Source organism: Myxocyprinus asiaticus, chromosome 30 (assembly GCF_019703515.2).
Source record: "Myxocyprinus asiaticus isolate MX2 ecotype Aquarium Trade chromosome 30, UBuf_Myxa_2, whole genome shotgun sequence".
In the NCBI taxonomy this organism is placed as follows: domain Eukaryota; kingdom Metazoa; phylum Chordata; class Actinopteri; order Cypriniformes; family Catostomidae; genus Myxocyprinus; species Myxocyprinus asiaticus.
In genome coordinates this window covers 22,737,386-22,756,453 of record NC_059373.1, presented here as the reverse complement: position 1 = coordinate 22,756,453, position 19,068 = coordinate 22,737,386, and the positions used below count along the sequence as shown (strand labels likewise).

At 35.8% G+C, this 19,068-nt stretch overlaps 1 long non-coding RNA gene across 1 annotated transcript in view; it reads left to right on the top strand.

Annotated features, from left to right (window-relative positions):
* Positions 1-11,553, top strand: part of LOC127420932 (uncharacterized) — a 90,909-nt gene extending 79,356 nt beyond the window's left edge. Inside the window, exons 4-5 of the long non-coding RNA XR_007893899.1 lie at positions 6,903-7,037; positions 10,733-11,553. This is a non-coding gene — a long non-coding RNA (uncharacterized LOC127420932). The remainder of the gene's footprint in view (positions 1-6,902; positions 7,038-10,732) is intronic.
* Positions 11,554-19,068: the final 7,515 nt, after the last annotated feature.

Here is a 19,068-nt window from a genome sequence, read left to right as displayed (position 1 = left end):
AAATCACTCGAAGACAACAGGTGGAAAAATACCAATATAAATTAGATCATGAATGCAGTTGTAAATGTAAACATAATAATAATAATTTTTGCATGCATACACCCACAGTTAGCGCAAACACTCCCACCCAAGCCCAACTGCACTTTGCGCAGGCATGAAAATGAAAAAAGAATTATCGCTCTCACAAATATTGTATAAGATTATCACGGTTATTGCACATAGCACTGCGCTTTGCACACTCACAAAAATTGAGTACCATGAATGATGTCAGTGCCAGTACTGTTTAGGCTAACTTCTTTGTGGCTCACTGTTCCTTTGAGATTACCCATGATAACTTGCTCCAGTGTTGGTATTTTAGAACAGCATTTGTTGCTTGTACTAAAGTTAGACCTAAATGAGTCAGAAATACACATACAAACTAGAAAAACCAATACAGGATGTAACCCAATGTGTCGTTTCAGGTCCATTTCTGTCATAACCACAATAGACAGTGGTGTCTTTTCCAGTCTCAGTTGTCTTGTCTGGTGTTCAGGTGACTGTGAAGTTGAATTAAATGGTGCAGGGAATGTGGGCACTGTTTGTCGTATGAGACAGACTGTCTCATTGAATCGCCCGCACCTGGTCTCCCTCTGTTCTCACTGAAGGGCTATGGCCCCACTGCAATAAGCCTTAATCTGGGAGATCACTCTTTATTCTGCAGGTCCAGGGGCAATGTGGAGGAACATATCGAGCCATCTCTGTGGATTAGGCTCTGTGCTCTCTTGTAGGGACAAGTGATAGTTAGGGAAGTCAATCTACATGGTATTCTGGCTTCTCTCTTTCATCTTTTTTTTTTTTTTTTTGCTCTTTGTCTCACTGTCTCACTATGTTCCTGTCACTTTTTGGACAGTTTGTAAGATTTTAAGATATATACTGTGTGTGTGTATATATATATTATATACAGTTGTGCTCAAAAGTTTGCATACCCTGGCAGAAATTGTGAAATTTTGGCATTGATTTTGAAAATATGACTGATCATGCAAAAAAAAAAAAAAAAAAAACAGTCTTTTATTTAAGGATAGTGATCATATGAATCCATTTATTATCACATGCTCCTTGAAACAACCACACCATCTTTTTCCAGAGCAGCCTGTATTTCTCCTGAGGTTACCTGTGAGTTTTTCTTTGTATCCCGAATAATTCTTCTGGCAGTTGTGGCTGAAATCTTTCTTGGTCTACCTGACCTTGGCTTGGTATCAAGAGATCCCGAATTTTCCACTTTTAATAAGTGATTGAACAGTACTGACTGGCATTTTCAAGGCTTTGGATATCTTTTTATATCCTTTTCCATCTTTATAAAGTTCCATTACCTTGTTACGCAGGTCTTTTGACACTTCTGCTCCCCATGGCTCAGTATCTAGCCTGCTCAGTGCATCCACATGAGAGCTAACAAACTCATTGACTATTTATACACATACACTAATTGCAATTTAAAAAGTCACAGGTGTGGGAAATTAACCTTCAATTGCCATTTAAACCTGTGTGTGTCACCTTGTGTGTCTGTAACAAGGCCAAACATTCAAGGGTATGTAAACTTTTGATCAGGGCCATTTGGGTGATTTCTGTTATCATTATGATTTAAAAAGGAGCCAAACAACTATGTGAAAATAAATGGCTTCATATGATCACTATCCTTAAATAAAAGACACTATTTTTTTGCATGATCAGTCCTATTTTCAAAATATATAGTTGGACACCCTACGCTCCAACATGCCTGCACAGACCCCATTACCGAGCGAATATTAAAAATCTCTGTAAGATAAAATCAATACAATGACTTTTCTTTTTATCTTATTTACATCGTAGCACATTACCGCATGTGCGCACGAACTCCGTATATCGTGGACTCATTATTTGACATACAAATCACAATAATGGTGACAACTAAAGACAACATATTAAGTATAAAATGAGCTCTGAATTATCACATAATGACAAATAACTGCAAGTTTCAACAAATAAAATAAGAGAAGCATATATAAAATTTGTAAACAGTAAATCAATGAGCAGTACATAGTCATTTGCATAATTTATTTGTACCACAGGGTGCAGCTTGCTGAATAATGCTCATGTCTGATATAAATGCAGAAAATAAGTCATGAAAAATGTTACTGTGTGGCTATTTGAGTCTTTGAGGCTTACTTTGTTTAAAGGAAAGCAGAAACAACACTTGTCAAAGCATTGGGCTTTTCACTTTTTCTCAAGAATAATCTGGGGAAGGAATTAAAACACTGCAGATATAAAGACGCAACAAACTCACATAGAGTGAAAATGTGAGCAATTAATCTGCAAAATATCTACAAAGTTCTACTCCATTTGTTTGTTTTACCTCCACCCCTTTTCTAACGAATCAGTTAGGCTAGCAGGTTTGTGGGTGGGGAGCTGATTGTTCTTATGTTGGAGGACAGCGACACTATCGAAGAGAGTTTATTTTGTTTTACATGTATTTATATTTGTTTATATATTTACATATTCTGGCCAACTTTGTTTTCATTGATTTTTTTAAATTAACATTTACACAGTTATATGAGTAACTGCCATGACATTTTAAGCATTGTCATCAGTGTCCTGCTGTGTGACACTTTCTTTATCTAACTATTTTAAACAACATTTTATGATCTTGTATAGCAATTTATATATATACAGTATATAATATATTATTATTATTATATTATTATTATAATTGTTGTTTTCACAACTTCATATTAAATAAGGTAGTAGTTTATTTGCACTTCTAGAAAAAAGTTGAAAGGTGATTAAGATCTTTGCAAACTTTGAAGAAATGCTGACTTGTCACAGCACCTAAAATACACACTTTCCCTTGTACTTTCATGTACATTTTAACCTAACATCTGTATGCTGGGAAAAAAAGTTTTCGGACATGTTATTTGTCACAGCTATAAAGTGATTATTTTAGTGCTTTCTCTAAAATCTCTAAAATCCACTCATCACATTTACAGTGGTTTTATATGTTTAAAATTTTTGAAAATTTTTGCACTGTGGGGCCCATTGTCATGACTAGCAGTCAGTAGAAATGTATTTTTTTAACACAAAAAATGTAAATTGAGCCGGAAAATGAAATCAATGAGCTATGGTCTGGTGTGTTGCGGGCCGGGTTTGGTGGGCCGCACTGGGCCAGAAAGTCCAGGGCCACTTTTTAGTCCCCTGGTCTGAGAACCTATGCAGCGATCTCATAAAAATACGCTATTCTTACAAACTGCTCCCAGATGACTGACGGAGAACTCCCCATTTGCGCATTCCACGAGACACAATCGCGCTGCGTGTTGGCGCCAAAGCGCAAATGAACTTCTGAACAAAAAAGCAAATCCGACGTGCATTGCTGCATTGCTCCTCAAGCACGCGTCTTTGTGTCTAGCTTCATTTCTTGTCAACAGTGGCAGGTAAATGTGCAAAATTATCCACCACTGCATGAATACCCTGGCTGTTAGATTATAAATATTGCGGGGGCACGACATGTAGCTTATGGCATCCAACAGTTTGATAAGCCTTTTTACAGCTAAACTTTTTATTAAAGCAGTGTCAGACAGAATCTGCAGAATGACCTCTGACAAATACTCTCCAAAACACATCTTTTGGATTATGCATAATAACAGGAACATTGATCACAGCAGAGGATTTTGATGTCCGACAGTGAACAAACTGCTTTGATGGCTGTAGCAGCAGTGCATTATAGGACTAAACGTAAATAATTATAGAGACAAAACTTCTCAGAGAGAAAAAATGTTTTGTGGAACTGTTTTCCCCAGCCCTAATATATATATATATATATGTATGTATTTATTTATTTTTTTTTATATATTTTTTTTTTTTTTGGAGCTTGACAGCCCTAGTACTCATTCACTTTCATTATACGGAAAAGAATAGCCAGGATATTCTTCCATAATTCACCTTTTTTGTTCCATGAAAGAGAGAAAGTAATAAAGGCCAATCACACTGAATGTATTTTTGCATCCATCTGCTCTCTTTTCCATTATTCTAGACTCACAGTTTTGACCATCACAGGAGTGCCATGTTTTTTTAGATGCTGTGTCTGGTCAGAAAAGAGTGTCAACTTTTAAAAGTTCGTCTCAAGACACCTGCATTATGTTGGATGTGTTGTGCTGCGTCTAGCTTTTTTGTAACACAAGGATGTGTTTGTCTGAGCGTAGGGACTAAAACAAAATATTTTTCATTTGGTTTCATTCTGAGCAGAAACTGTATTTTTCCTTTCCGGTTCCGTCATTCGGCAGCATCCTTTCCAAAAGGTTACCGGTTAGAACAAAATAAAAGAACTGTACTCTGTGCTAAATGTGGGTGATTTATCAGTTGCATTGTTGCCAGATCTAGAAAGAGAAACAAAGGACCTGGGGCCTCATTTATAAAACATACGTATGATCAGATTTTATCCTAAATTCCATGGATTTGATCCTACGTCAAAAGTGAGGAACAAATCGAGATTTGTACGTCAACTGACCAAAATGCTTACGAATGTTTTTGTGCCAGTGTGCGCTGACTTGATTTTACTTTTAATGATGCAAGTTCAAAAAGTCAGACACTGACTGATTAATAAATGAGTGAGCATTATATGAACAGGAATATTCAGATATGAATCAGAATGTGGTCATATTTAGAATAAGTATGCTGTAAATGCTTTATTTTAGATATCAACTGTAACAGAATATGTATTTATAGCTCGATATGCACGATTCCATAATAAATTCATTTTGAGACCTACTAGATCACAGGCATGTATATAAGGTATGTTATATATCAAGCATATTTTGGAGAGATGAGAATGAGAGATTATAGTTTACAGCACTTAAAACAGTTAAATCAATATACAGATGGTTGAAAGCACCACAACAGTCTCAAATGTAAAATATGGCTAAATGTTTTCATCAATTCATCCTTTTTCCTCTTGTCTGCTCTTATTGAGGACATAAATAAAAACAAATAATTTGACTAAAATACTAAAATGCAGTGTAATCAATGGCAAAAGCGAGCAGAATAGCGGGAAAAGAACACACACAGTTTACGGAACACGATTGCCATGTAGACTATGAATATTTTATATGTGAAAGAGCATAAACCTCTTTTTGGAATGAAGGTTTAGCAAGAATATGTTTTTAAGATGAATTGTGACTTATAAAATGGAATGCATTTAGAAATATTTCTACATGTGAACAGACGTTTTTTAAATTGTTCGTTGGAACATTTAGGAAATTGTTGTATGTTCACATTTAAGGTCATTTTACAAATGTCTTTATAAATGAGGCCCAATGTCTGTAAAAACAAGCTTAAAATAAGGGAATTGCCTTACCCAAAATAAGCCATTACAGTTTTTCATATGTGGGGGAATTTTCAGCATAGAAAGCATAGTATACCGTTGCCTTTATAAAATTATATATTTTCAATAAATGTATTTTTATCCCCTTTTCTCCCCAATTTGGAATGCCCAATTCCCACTACTTAGTAGGTCCTCATGGTGGCGCGGTTACTCACCTCAATCTGGGTGGCGGAGGACAAGTCTCAGTTGCTTCCGCTTCTAAGACAGTCAATCCGCGCATTTTAACACATGGCTCGTTGTGCATGACACCGCGGAGACTCTGCATATGGAGGCTCATGCTATTCTCCGCGATCCACGCACAACTTACCACGCGCTCCATTGAGAGCGAGAACCACTGATCGCGACCACGAGGAGGTTACCCCATGTGACTCTACCCTCCCTAGCAACCGGGTCAATTTGGTTGCTTAGGAGACCTGGCTGGAGTCACTCAGCACACCCTGGATTCAAACTCGCGACTACAGGAGTTGTAGTCAGCATCAATACTCGCTGAGCTACCCAGGCCCCCAATAAATGTATTCTTAATATGAAATATATACTCCAAAATAATTCAAATATTAAAAATATACTGTACATCTGGCCATCTAAAATTAATTAATGCTTAAATCTCTCTTTCCTGCATGCACGCACCCACGCAGTGTGTTGGTCTTAATGTCACCTTTTGTGGGCCGGATAATTTTTTTTATTTTTTTTTTTATTTTTTTTTAAACATTGGCTTTTAAACCAGCGGTTTCCTTCAGAATCAAAGCGCATGCTTATCAAGTTCTAATGAAAAGTGAGAAGCCTTGTTTCGTTCATGCAACATGAATGGTGTAATTCTTAAAATTTACTGTGATAAACCCTTTGGTCTTTGGTTTCATGAAAAAAAAAAAAAAAAATATATATATATATATATATATATATATATATATATATATATATATATATATATATATATATATATATATCTCTTTAAAAAATAAAACGATTATTAACCAGTTATCAGCATTACAAATAATGATTTTACTCCAGAACAATTGAATGAGACTTTGTTTGTGTTTTCGGTTACGTTTTTTAAAGAATTTAGCAAGTAGAGAAAATATAAAACTATACTACACGAGCATAGTAGCTAAAGCTCATGGTTAGTAACCAGATGGTTGCTTGTTTGAGCCCCATAATGTGCAAGCCATGAGCTTTCACAGTTGTGCCCTTGAGCGAAGCACTTCATAGGTGTACTGTAAGTCGCTTTGGATAAAAGCATCTACTAAATGACTACTACTTACAGTGCTGAACACATACTGTAACCTTCAATTCTTCATTTATGGCCTTACACAGTCATGGTATCCCAAGGTCACATAGTAAGTAAGTGAGGTCTGAATAGTCCTATTCCACTTCTGGACGTAAAACCACTTGCCAGCCCTGATCCGACACACACATACATTTACTGAGAGATCAGTATGTCTGTCTTTGTTTGTGTTAGATGAAAAAATTTGAGCATGTTAAAGAAAATAGTGTTTGTCTGCCTGTATGTCTTTGACAGTGGAGAGGAGGCGTCCTATGCTGGATTCACTCTAGTGGAGCGCTACTGCAGGCATCGATGGAGGCGAGGCGAGAGGAAAAGACAAGCCGGCACACTTATTTCTCCTCCCCCAGTGACAGCACTGAGTAATGACTGGTAATGCTTCAGTGTGATTACTGCACGTAATTTTTCTTTCTCTCGTGTTCACTCTCCAAGAGAATGTTTTATCTGTGAACGTGTGTGTACTCTCATGTGTGTGTGTGTGTGTGTGTGTGTGTGTGTGTAGAGAGAGAGAGAGAGAGAGAGAGAGAGAGAGAGAAATAGAGAGACAAAGATACAATGTTGTAATGCACAACACAGCGTAAGTGACCAAAAGTGAATGAAGGCAACAAATAGAATCTTAGTGACTTCAAAACAAAGTATTAAAAGTATGAAAAGAAATGCCAACATTTTGTTTGCCCCTTCAAGAAATGAAATGTCTTCTTGTCATTTCATGTCATCTTGCTTGATGAAAATTTGTTTCTGTTACCATGTAACAAATAGAGATGTCTTGTGTAGTTTTGACCAGATCTGTAGTCCGAAATCATCAGTAGATGAAATCAAAGAAATTTCCCTTGAGGTATGCTGTTGGCATAATGCATTCATGGTAAAATGTCTCTCTCAAAATCATGCTGTGGCATTCTGCTTCCAAGAAGCAGTGATGTGATACAGCACTGCACATTAGTTTCTCTGTCCTCATGCATTGCATTAAGGAGGTGGGAGAAAACAGCTTTTTTATTTCACACCTGAAGTTATTGCATCTCATGCATTTCATCAATATATTGTTTGCATGAATTTGTCATTACTTAGCAACATATCTATGGTTGGCTTGAGGCTTGATTCATAGCATTGCAAAACATATTCCACAATGCATTGTCCACTCCATTTTACATAATAATTAATTCCATGCAAAACTGGAAAACACTTTCTCGATCTAATAAGCGCTAGTAATGGGTCGTTCATGAACGAATCTTTTATGTGACCCAGAAGAAAGAGTAGTCTCAGAGAGTGATTCGTTCATTTTGTGTTGGCCGCGCATGCGCATTGCGCAACCTCCATTCGTTTGTTACGTGTAAACCACATAGGCGCTGTACAGGAAACAGAAATGATTAGTTCACCTTTCAACTCTTTTGAGTTGAACAGCTGTCACGTGACAAAAGAACGAACGACTCGGACCAAATAACTCGAGAGGTGAACTAATCATTTCTGTTTCCTGTGTGAGCAATGCATAGCGTATATGGCTGTCACGTGACAAAAGAACGAATGACTCGGACAAGAAGATTCAATCCAGAGGTGAACTAATCGTTCTGTTTCTCATAATTTTTCCTTGACTGCATTATAATTTTTTCGTTATTGGGACTATAATCAAAGTTTGCGTAAGTAGACTTGTTGGGGGGGATTTGGCTATTGAAAATGTAACATTTTTATTTTATTCTGCTCAAATGAACGAAATGACTTGAATAAAGATTCGTTAATTTTGCTGAACGAGACTCAAAGATCCAAGTCAGTAAAATGATCCGATCTTTCCATCACTAATAAGCGCCAGTCTGTTTGGCTTTTTGATGCATCTTCTGAGAGTAAAAGCACACAGGACTTTTCTATCAGTCGTATTCACAAGGTTCCAGGTTAATACAACAAGCATTTTTTTAAGGATGAAATAACTGCTGGATTTGCCAAAGTTTCTCAGGTTAGTCACATCAATTATTTTGAAGATATGAGGATTTTTGTTTGAGGTACTTAGTAGCAAGTTACTTGGATATTCATGAGTAGAACTAATATGTATCCACTAAACGGCGGGCAATAAAATAATTAACTGTGACTGGTCACTTTCCATGTGATTCAGATAGCTCTTCATGCTTAAGGGTGCTTACACACTGGCAGTTTAGTTCGAAACAGAGCACGGTTCACATGAAAAATTGGTAATGTGAAAGCTGTCATGCGGACTGGGGAGCTCACCACGGTACCGAACCCGAGACTACCTGTAGGAGGTGGTCTGAGTTTGGTTGCAATGGAAATGTAGTGTGATTTGCATTAATGTGAAAGCAACTCAGACTTGGGTGCGCATTCGTTCAGGAAGTAAAGTAACCTGCGCATGCGTTTTAGCCGATGACGACATCTATCTTTCTATTGATACACCTTATAAATATTATATATAAATACTATTATAGGTTATAAATATAGGGTATAATAGGAGATGACAGTGGCGATAACTTCACCTTGGACATGAGCATGAGTAAGCGTGCAGTGTAAACAAAGATGCAAATGAATTCCTTGCAATCAGCTGTCGCTGTTTGCGAGCAGCAGCAAGCCGCCTTCCCCTGGACATCTGATGAGTTACACCATGAAGCGCACATATACGCAGTTGTCGTTCACTCTGCTGTGCATAATGGCACCAAAATAACAAAAAAAAATAAAAGTATGATGAGTCGCATTGTGTTCTCCATGCGTGTTTGTGATGACGTAAGATGAACGCAAATGGACCGGGGTTCGATAGAATCAAGTGAGTGTGAAACCAGACCAATGCTGCGGGGGTCACCGAGAACAATTGCACTCGGAATCAGACTGCAGCAAACGTGCCCAGTGTGAAAGCCCCCTAAGTGGACAGTTATTGTCCAGTTTAAAGGTGCTGTAAGCTGATAGCAATGTTAGCCGTTCTGGAACTTCCACTAGACTTCACCGCTGCTGAACTAGACACACCCCCCTTTCCAAAATCCCACCCTTCAAAAATATGCACACACTCAGATAGGCATGTCAATTTTCAGACATTTCCATAATCGATTGTCATGGAAATGAGCGTTTAATTAACCGAATAATCGTAAATGTTAATGCCGTAAAACGCACGTGGAGGACTCAAAACAATATGTACATGTAGCATACTGTTTAAATATAATTTATATCAATGCACTAAATAAATGCAAGTATTGGCATTTCCATCTTAAAAGGTCAAGGTCACACTTTATTTATAAAGCACATTTCTAATACAACTAATGTATCTCAAAGTGATGTACAAAATGAATTTTAATACATTTAGGCTATGTTTAGTATGAATTTGTGAATTGCTTAATTACTGTTAATTACTGTTAATTACATTTCTGTTAATAATAACTTAAGATACATATCTGAGTTAATTAAAACTTCATGTTGCTGATTGTGGGATATTTTGGACCTTTGGAATTTGGACAAGGAGACGGGCAGATCAGCAATGCTTGTTTTAATGTTGTACTTCAACACAATATCATGGTGTATGCAGAACATTTTTATTTATTGAGAGACGCTCCAACACTGATTACATTGAGCCCACTTCATCTTCATCTGTGCGACTGAGTGGTTCTTCTTCTGTGATTCTGACAAGCAGTGTGAAAGCAGTGCACCCTCTAGCGGCAGAGGACTGTGTAGACAGACTTATCAATGTCTGCTGGCATGATTACTGCACACATTTGTTCTGAAATTAATTAATTGCTAATCGATAAGCTTATTCAATAAAATTATTAATGACAATTAATCGATTATCGATTAATAATTAACATCCCTATGCTCAGAGGTGTGTTGAGACTATTGCAATCGAAAATGGAGCAGGAGAGCATCACAATGTCACAAGTGAGAAAAATAAGGTAAACATGTAATTTACATTTTTAAATTAACAGTTACGCAGCTTCACTGCCCTTTTACAGGTAAAAGGATGAAAATGTTCAAAAGCAATGGTAGCAAAATAGTCCAATTGATGCTTTCAGACTTTCAAACTGCCGCTCTCAGCTTCTCAGCACATCAGTCCTCTGTACAATGAACAAACCTTTTCTCATGTTTCATTCCAGATCTCATGTTAGTCTGGCACTGTTTTCCATTATCTGGGAAAAGTTCAACTTCGCATGACATCTCTGATTAGTCAGAACTTCTGCTCCATCAGGACTGAGGCTGAAAACTCCCTCCTGTCACTTTGCCAATGTGCAAGAAAGACCTCCAGCACTGAGATCCATCTCATGGCTGCTCTGGGCTGACTGCCTGGCCGTCCTGCCTGCCTGCCCAGGCCAGATGCAGCGCTGCCAGATGGAGGAGCTAATCACTGTAGCAGCAGGCAGCGCGGCCGCTTCTGATCTGAACGTGTTTAGGTAGCCCATGGGGCCGGCTTCCGTGTGTTTATTCACCCTCTTTCTCTCACATCATCTTGTGGCTGTCTTTCCCTGTTGCTTTTTGAATCTTAGTTTCTGGTAAGCATTTTTCAGTAGCTTGATAAATCATGTATGCTTCATGCACCATGGCAATAACATGGCATTGTTTAAAGTATTTCAGTAAAACTATGGTAAATTAATATGGTTCATCCAGTACCATTGTATATATCAAAGTACCATAGCACTACCATGTAATATAATCACTGTACCATAATACCACCATAGTACTTTTGATAAGGTTAATTAAAAGAAACATTGTTAAAAAAAAAAAAAAAAAAGCAAAATATTTTCAGAATATTACCTCTACAATCTTACAAACTAAAAGTCAACCAAATAAGACAAGACTGAAGGCCAACCATATTATTTTATTGATTAAATCCTTGTCAATTCTTTGTAGTCCTGCCTGCAGTCAAATATTGTGTTTGTTTTGGATCAAGAGAGTTGCACAAGCACTGATTGAATATGAATATTGAATATGATATATACAGTAATTATTTTTTATTGGAAAATTTAAGAGTTAGCATAAACCAATCAGCCACAACATTAAAACCACCTGCCTAATATTGTGTAGGCCCCCCTCGTGCCGCCAAAACAGCGCCAACCCGCATCTCAGAATAGCATTCTGAGGTGCTATTCTTCTCACCACAATTGTGCAGAGCAGTTATCTGAGTTACCGTAGACTTTGTCAGCTCAGCCCAGTCTGGCCATTCTCTGTTGACCTCTCTCATCAACAAGGCATTTCCGTCCACAGAACTGCCTCTCACTGGATGTTATTTTTAGTTTTTTTTGGCACCATTTGGAGTAAATTCTAGAGACTGTTGTGCGTAAAAATCCCAGGATTTCAGCAGTTACAGAAATACTCAAACCAGCCCGCCTGGCACCAACAATCATGACACGGTCCAAATCACTGAGATCACATTTTTTCCCCATTCTGATAGTTGATGAGAACATTAACTCAAGCTCTTGACCCGTATCTGCATGATTTTATGCACTGCACTGCACTGCACTATACGATTGATTAGGTAATCGCATGAATGATTGTTGGTGCCAGATGGGCTGGTTTGAGTATTTCTGTAATTGTTGATTTCCTGGGATTTTCATGCACAACAGTCTCTAAAATTTACTCAGAATGGTGCCAAAAACAAAAACAAAAAAAAAACATCTTGTGAGCAGCAGTTCAGCGGACAGAAATGCCTTGTTGATGAGAGAGGTCAACAGAGAATGGCCAGACTGGTTCGAACTGACAAAGTCTATGGTCACTCAGATAACTGCTCTGTACAACTGTGGTGAGAAGAATATAATTTCAGAATGCTATTCTGAGATGCGGGTTGGCGCTGTTTTGACGGCACGGGGGGGACCTACACAATATTAGGCAGCTGGTTTTAATGTTGTGGCTGATCGTTGTATTTTTTTTTTTTGGTTTTTGTCTGGCCACTTTTTGAAACAAGAATCAACCCAATCGACATTATAATATGATATGATATATACAGTAATTAAATTTGATTGGAAAATTGGGTAGCACTTTATAATACTGTTCCATTATTAATAGCTTTCAGTATGCAGAATTAAGTGCAGAACAAATGAGTAGTACTACATTATAGGGATAGTTCACCCAAAAATGAAAATTCTCTCATCATTTCCTCGCCCTCATGCCATCCCAGATGTGTATGATTTTTTTTTCTTCTGCAGAACACAAATGAAGATTTGTATAAGAATATTTAATTTTGAAGCTCCAACATGCACATAAAATCAGTTCATTAAAGTAATCCAAATGACTCCAATGATTAAATCCATTTCTTCAGAAGCAATATGATAGCTGTGAGTGTGAAACAGATCAATATTTAAGTCCTTTTTTACTATAAATTATCCCTGCCCAGTAGGTGGCGATCTGCATGAAGAATGCAAATAGCCAAAAACAAAAGAAGAAGAATGTGAAAGTGAATGTGGATACTGACAGTAAAAAGTATTTATATACTGATCTGTTTCTCACCCACACCTATCATATCACTTTTGAAGGCATACACTGTAAAAAAAAAATTCCTAATTCCTGATTTCCTAATTTGAAATTACAGTAACAATACTGTATTGATATTTACATTACCATTTATCTTACTGTAAATTAATTTACAGTATAATATCATTTTTACTGGTAAATGTACAGTAATTGTATGGTCTTTTCTCCAGTAATGTACTTCAATACAATAAATATACTGTAAAATTTACTGTAATTGGCTGGTCACTTTCTCCAGCTATGTACTATAAAACAATATATACACATTTTAAAAAATGCTAGTGAATAAACAACAATGACAACACAGTATAAATTCATTTTTTTTAATTGTTCAATAATGAAACAGACATGTAAGCATTGTAATCCTTACAATACATTTTTTACCTTGAGTAAGATTGATTCATTTTTAACTTGAACAAAAGTCATCATTAATTTAAAAAACATTCTTTATACAGCTCTTTTAACTTATAATTATATAAATGTAAAATAGTTATATAAAATCTGTATAACCAAGCACAACACACTCTCTTTTTGAACATTAAAATTGTCAATATTTTCTGACCCTCATGTAATTCCAAACCTGTACTGTTTTCTTTCTTGAATGCAAAAAGTGATGTTTAGTGGAATCTCGCTCCCTTCAATACAGAGGATAATGATAGTGAAGCTTCAAAAAGAATACAAATGTATCATAAAAGTAGTCCATGCACCTTGTGTGCCATATTCCCAATCTTAGGAATATGAGGGAATATGAAGCATCTTGAAGGAACATGAAACTGACTTGAAAAGACTTGGAATATGACACACAAGATGATTGGACTACTTTTATGATACTTTTGCATCCTTTTTGAAGTTTGAAAATGAATCTACCACTACCACAGTACTGTATGAGGGTCTCAGAGATCTCTTTTTGTGTTAGAAAAAAAGTCATAGGGGTTTGGAGTTACATGAAGGTGAGTAAATTATGACAATTTTAACTTCATGGTAAATTATTTCTTTAATAGAATTGCTGGATGAAACTTACATAATCTGTAATGACGGCCAGAGTTCTTTGCATCGTAAATATATTTTTTACATTTTAGAACTCATTTTGTTCAAACTTGCAATATATTTCAACATCATATAAGACTTACATTTTATTGTATTTTTTTTTCTTATTTTTTTTTTTAATTTTTATTTATGAACAATTTTGATCATAAAAACTCAAAAATCTTAAGAACTTATAAACTCATATAAACTCTCCTGAGCACAATGTTTTATTTTTTGTTTTGTTATATTTTGTTTTTTTCTTTTAGTAGATTAATAATTTTGACAGTTGAAATCCACAAACTGTTTGATGAAGGAGGCAACATAAGGGTTCAGGCCAGAGTTCTTCCTTTGCACCATCTTCCCACTTCTGGAACTTTTAGGAGCACTTGCTGTTATCAGGATTGATCCTCATAATGAATCTTTATATTAAAGAAATATAATGCATTAGACCATTTGTTTGAAAAACATAACTATAAAAGATATGAAAAGTTGGCAGAATACTTTAAGACAATCACAAGTGATCTTAAAGGAATCAAGCCATTGTGAAGGAGTTCACAGAAGACTTTGAGCATGCAAAATTATTTTGGGCCCCTTAACAGACCAGTATATGATGTCAAGTGCGATGGCTTCTGGTTTTAATAAATAATAAATCACACAATAAATAAATACAATTTTATTCAAAATGTTAAAATGTTCTGTCTACTCACTTTCCTGCAACAATAAAAACATGCAGTTTTAAGATTTGTATCCTTTGAATTGATCCAAGTGGTTAATGTGTAACATTTCCATCTTCTGTTGCTTACATGTGTTCTCGTCATTCGGATTCGCAGGTCAGAGTTCACCAAACTTGAACTTTTGTATGCTGTGGAATCTGCAATTTCTTTGCAGGAACTTGTGTTTCCGGTCCCCAGCATTCGGCTACATTTGAATGGGAATGAATGGAGCACAAAGTGTATTATGACTGCCCCTTCATCCTCATGTCGTTACAAACTTGCTTGAGTTACTGAGGCAAAATTCTGAAGACTACGCTGGCCACTATTTTCCATGCAATTACAATAAATGGGGAAAGTTTTCAAGCTTCAAAAAGACACAAATGCACAATAAATGTATCATAAATGTGGACCATTCAACTGCATTATATTTCAAGTCATTAGAAGCCATACGATAGATTTGTGTGAGAAACTGACAAAAATGTAAGTTGTTAATCACTTTTCACTAAGTTGAGCTTGAGAACCATGTCTGTCCGATTTGTGAATGAACCATTTACAGTGGTTCTGTGAATCAGATCAATTTTTTCTTTGAACTAAACATTACAGTAATATTCTGGGTTCAATACAAGTTAAGCTCAGTCATCAGCATTTGTGGCTTAATGTTGATTACCTCAAAAGTTCATTTCAACTCGTCCCTACTTTTCTTTAAAAAAAGCAAAAATCTAGGTTACAATGAGCCACTTACAATGGAAGTGAATGGGGTCAATCCGTAAAAGTAAAAATACTCACTGTTTCAAAGGTATAGACACAAGATGTAAACAATATGTGTGTTAACATGATTTTAGTGTGATAGAATCGCTTATGAACCTTTTCTGTGTAAAGTTATATCCAATTATACAACTTCATTGCCATGACAACGTAACAGCATTAACCCTAAAACAACCATAAAATAACAACAACAGCAACAATTTTAACAACCTTACAGGTCTAATAATACACAAGTTTTAACAGAAGAATTAATGTAAATTATTTTATAAAAATATAAGCTGCACATTTCTGCCTTTAAACCCTCCAAAAATGGTCCCCATTGACTTCCATTGTAAGTGCATAACTGAAACCTCATTTTTATTTTTTTAAAGAAAAGGAGGGACAAATCGAAAGTTTTTTTTTTTTTTTTTTTTTTTTTGTGGTAAACAACTTTATACCACAAATGCTGTTGATTGAGCTTAACTTCTATTGAACCCAGAATACTCCTTTAATAAAATACAAATAAAAAAATGTGACATTTCTAAACAAGATAATGTGAGCTTGGGCAGATGTTAAGATTTTCAGTGAATAACCACTTAGATTTTGGTCTGTTTCTCACACAAAACTACTGTATGCTTCAGAAAACTTGGAATATAGTACATCAGTTGTATGGACTACTTTTATGGTGCTTAAGCATCATTTTTTAAGCTTGAACATTTCAGTACCCATTCATTGTAAATGTATGGAAAACAACAGCAAGCACAGTCTTTCAATTTTTCTTATGTGTTCTAGGAAGAAAGTAAGTCATATAGCTTTGACATGACACAAAGACGACTAAATTAGGACAGAATTGTAATTTTTGACTGAAATATTCCATTATTGGGTCATAAGAATGATGGGATGTTCCCCTACTCACCTCTATAAATATAAATTACCTTATAAAATACTTAATGTTACTTAATATTATGGCATAATGCAAGATCTTACCTCTGAATGAACTCAAAGTAGTGGTTGCTTCCACTTGGTACTCTATGTTAAACACATAATAGCAACCAAAGAGAATGCCAAATGCAGACGACATGTCTGGTAGTTCAATCGCAGAGACTTTGCCTTCAATTGTCAGCATCCATTTTCTGCTGCAAAAAATGGAATCTCCTAATCTATATTTATATCTGTCTGTCTATCTATCTATCTATCTATCTATCTATCTATCTATATATATATATATATATATATATATATATATATATATATATAATTTAATATACAGTATATACAGTATATGTGTATGTATTTGTGTGTGTGTGTGTGGGGGGGGGGGGTTGGATGGTTTACAAGGACATTTTTTTAGGTAACAAACTGGTAATTGCAAGGGTATTATGCTGTAAATGTGGTTTAAGAGGACATGTCTAGTGTCCTCATAATTCAAATCACTTAAAAAACATACTAAATAGTGTTTATTTGAAAATGTAAAAATGCAGAAAGTTTTTTTTGTGAGGCTTAGGTTTAGGGTTAGTGTTAGGGGATAGAATCTATAGTTCGTACAGTATAAAAATCATTATGTCTATGGAGCGTCCTCATAAGGATAGCCACAGCAACGTGTGTGTGTGTGTTTGTGTGTGTGTGTGTGTGAGTGAGTGGGTGGGTGTGGGTGAGTGGGTGGGTGGGTTTAACCTTGCAAAGACATTTCAAATATGTTGTTAGTAACTCAGTAACCGTGTATAGACATTGAAGCATCTCTAGTTAGTTTAAAGGTGTAATTCACCCAAAAATGACAATTCTGTCAACATTTACCTTGTTGTTCAAATCTTATTTGACATTCTTTCCTCCATAGGAAGGAGATGTTAGACAGAATGGTAGACACTGAGAGCTGTGATAGTGAATTAAGGATAACAAAATGTTTATTTTTAGGTGAACTATCCCTTTATCATTTAACCGTGTAATTGAGATCTTACCAAGCATGATCAACCTTGGAGTACAAGGGAGTGAAAGTCTGGTCTCTGCATCTGCTGGAGTTGTTGTGACTTACATAAAAAAAAAAAAAATAAAAAAAAATAACAGTTCATGTGTATAAGTGTATGTATGTATGTGTGTGTGTATACATATATATATATATATATATATATATATATATATATATATATATATATATATATATATATAGTAAGCAGGATGACAGCCTCAGTCACCTTTTAATTTCATTTGACAGAAAAATGCAATGAAAGTGAATGGTGACTGAGACTTATGTTCTGCATAACATTTTGTTTTGTGTTCAACAGAAGAAAGAAAGCCACATGGGATTAGAACAACATTTAACTTGTTTAAACGGATACAGTAGTTCGCCCAAAAATGAAAATTTTGTCATTTATTCACCCTCATGTTGTTCTAACCCCATGTGGCTTTCTTTCCTCTTGTGTTATGATGTTATGCAGAACATTAGTCTCAGTCACCATTCACTTTCATTGCATTTTTCTATTTTTTCATTACATTTTTTATTTAATTGTGCCATTTTAGGTGTTCACAAAGGCTAGAGAATTTAGACGACATGAATGTACAGCCTTCCACGCTGCATCTGCTATTCAGATCGTGTCATTCAGATCTGTTTAATGTTTTTACGTGCTTTCTGTGTTTGCGGTACATGTGTGACTGAAGTGCCGAGAGGTTTTTGAACATGCACGGACATTCAAGCACAGCACACAAAAACCTGAAGTTTGCCTAGTTTTTGTGCCTCTTCACAGGATTAATAAACGCATATGAAGTCTCTAGAGACACGCCACAATGTTTGCAGAATATACATGCTGTAAATTTAAAGAATGGAGTAAATCCAGGCCATTACATGGAGATTAAAAACCACATTTTTCACGAACTGATTAACTTTAAACTACAAACTTATATAACAAGTTTAGAAGAAGCACGGTTAGTTGGTCAGAACTTCCAGTTCACTTTAACACTCACCTGCTTCAAACATGCTGCTCTGAACATGGTCAGAACCAGGACCGAGACCTTGCTGTTGATACTTCACAACAGTTTGCCGAAAAGTAAATAAGAAAGAAAAGTCCATTCAGAATGTTCAAGTTAAGTGAGAGGTGAAATTCTGCCAAAAGAGCTCGTCATTAGTCCGCTCTCCACCTCGGCACTGCACACAGTGAAGTGTGAGGTGAAACAGCCTCTACGTGTCATGAAGCGTCAGCTTTCATTCAAAATGAAATAAAAAATGACCAAATAAAATATTTGTAAGGGTTATGAATAAATATGTTACATTTTACATTTAACACAATGAAGAAAAATAATATTCTACATACATTTGCAGCTCTGAGGTTCCTTTTTCTGAGGTGCTTTTTTCTTCTTTCTCTGAGCGGGAAAAAAGACGTTCTGCCACTGGTCAGCGTTCATGCTCATTTGTCTTTTTTCTTTTCTTTTTTTTTTCTGTATTTGGATTTACAGTAAATTGAAAATACAGTATTTTAATGCCACTGAGAGAATATTTT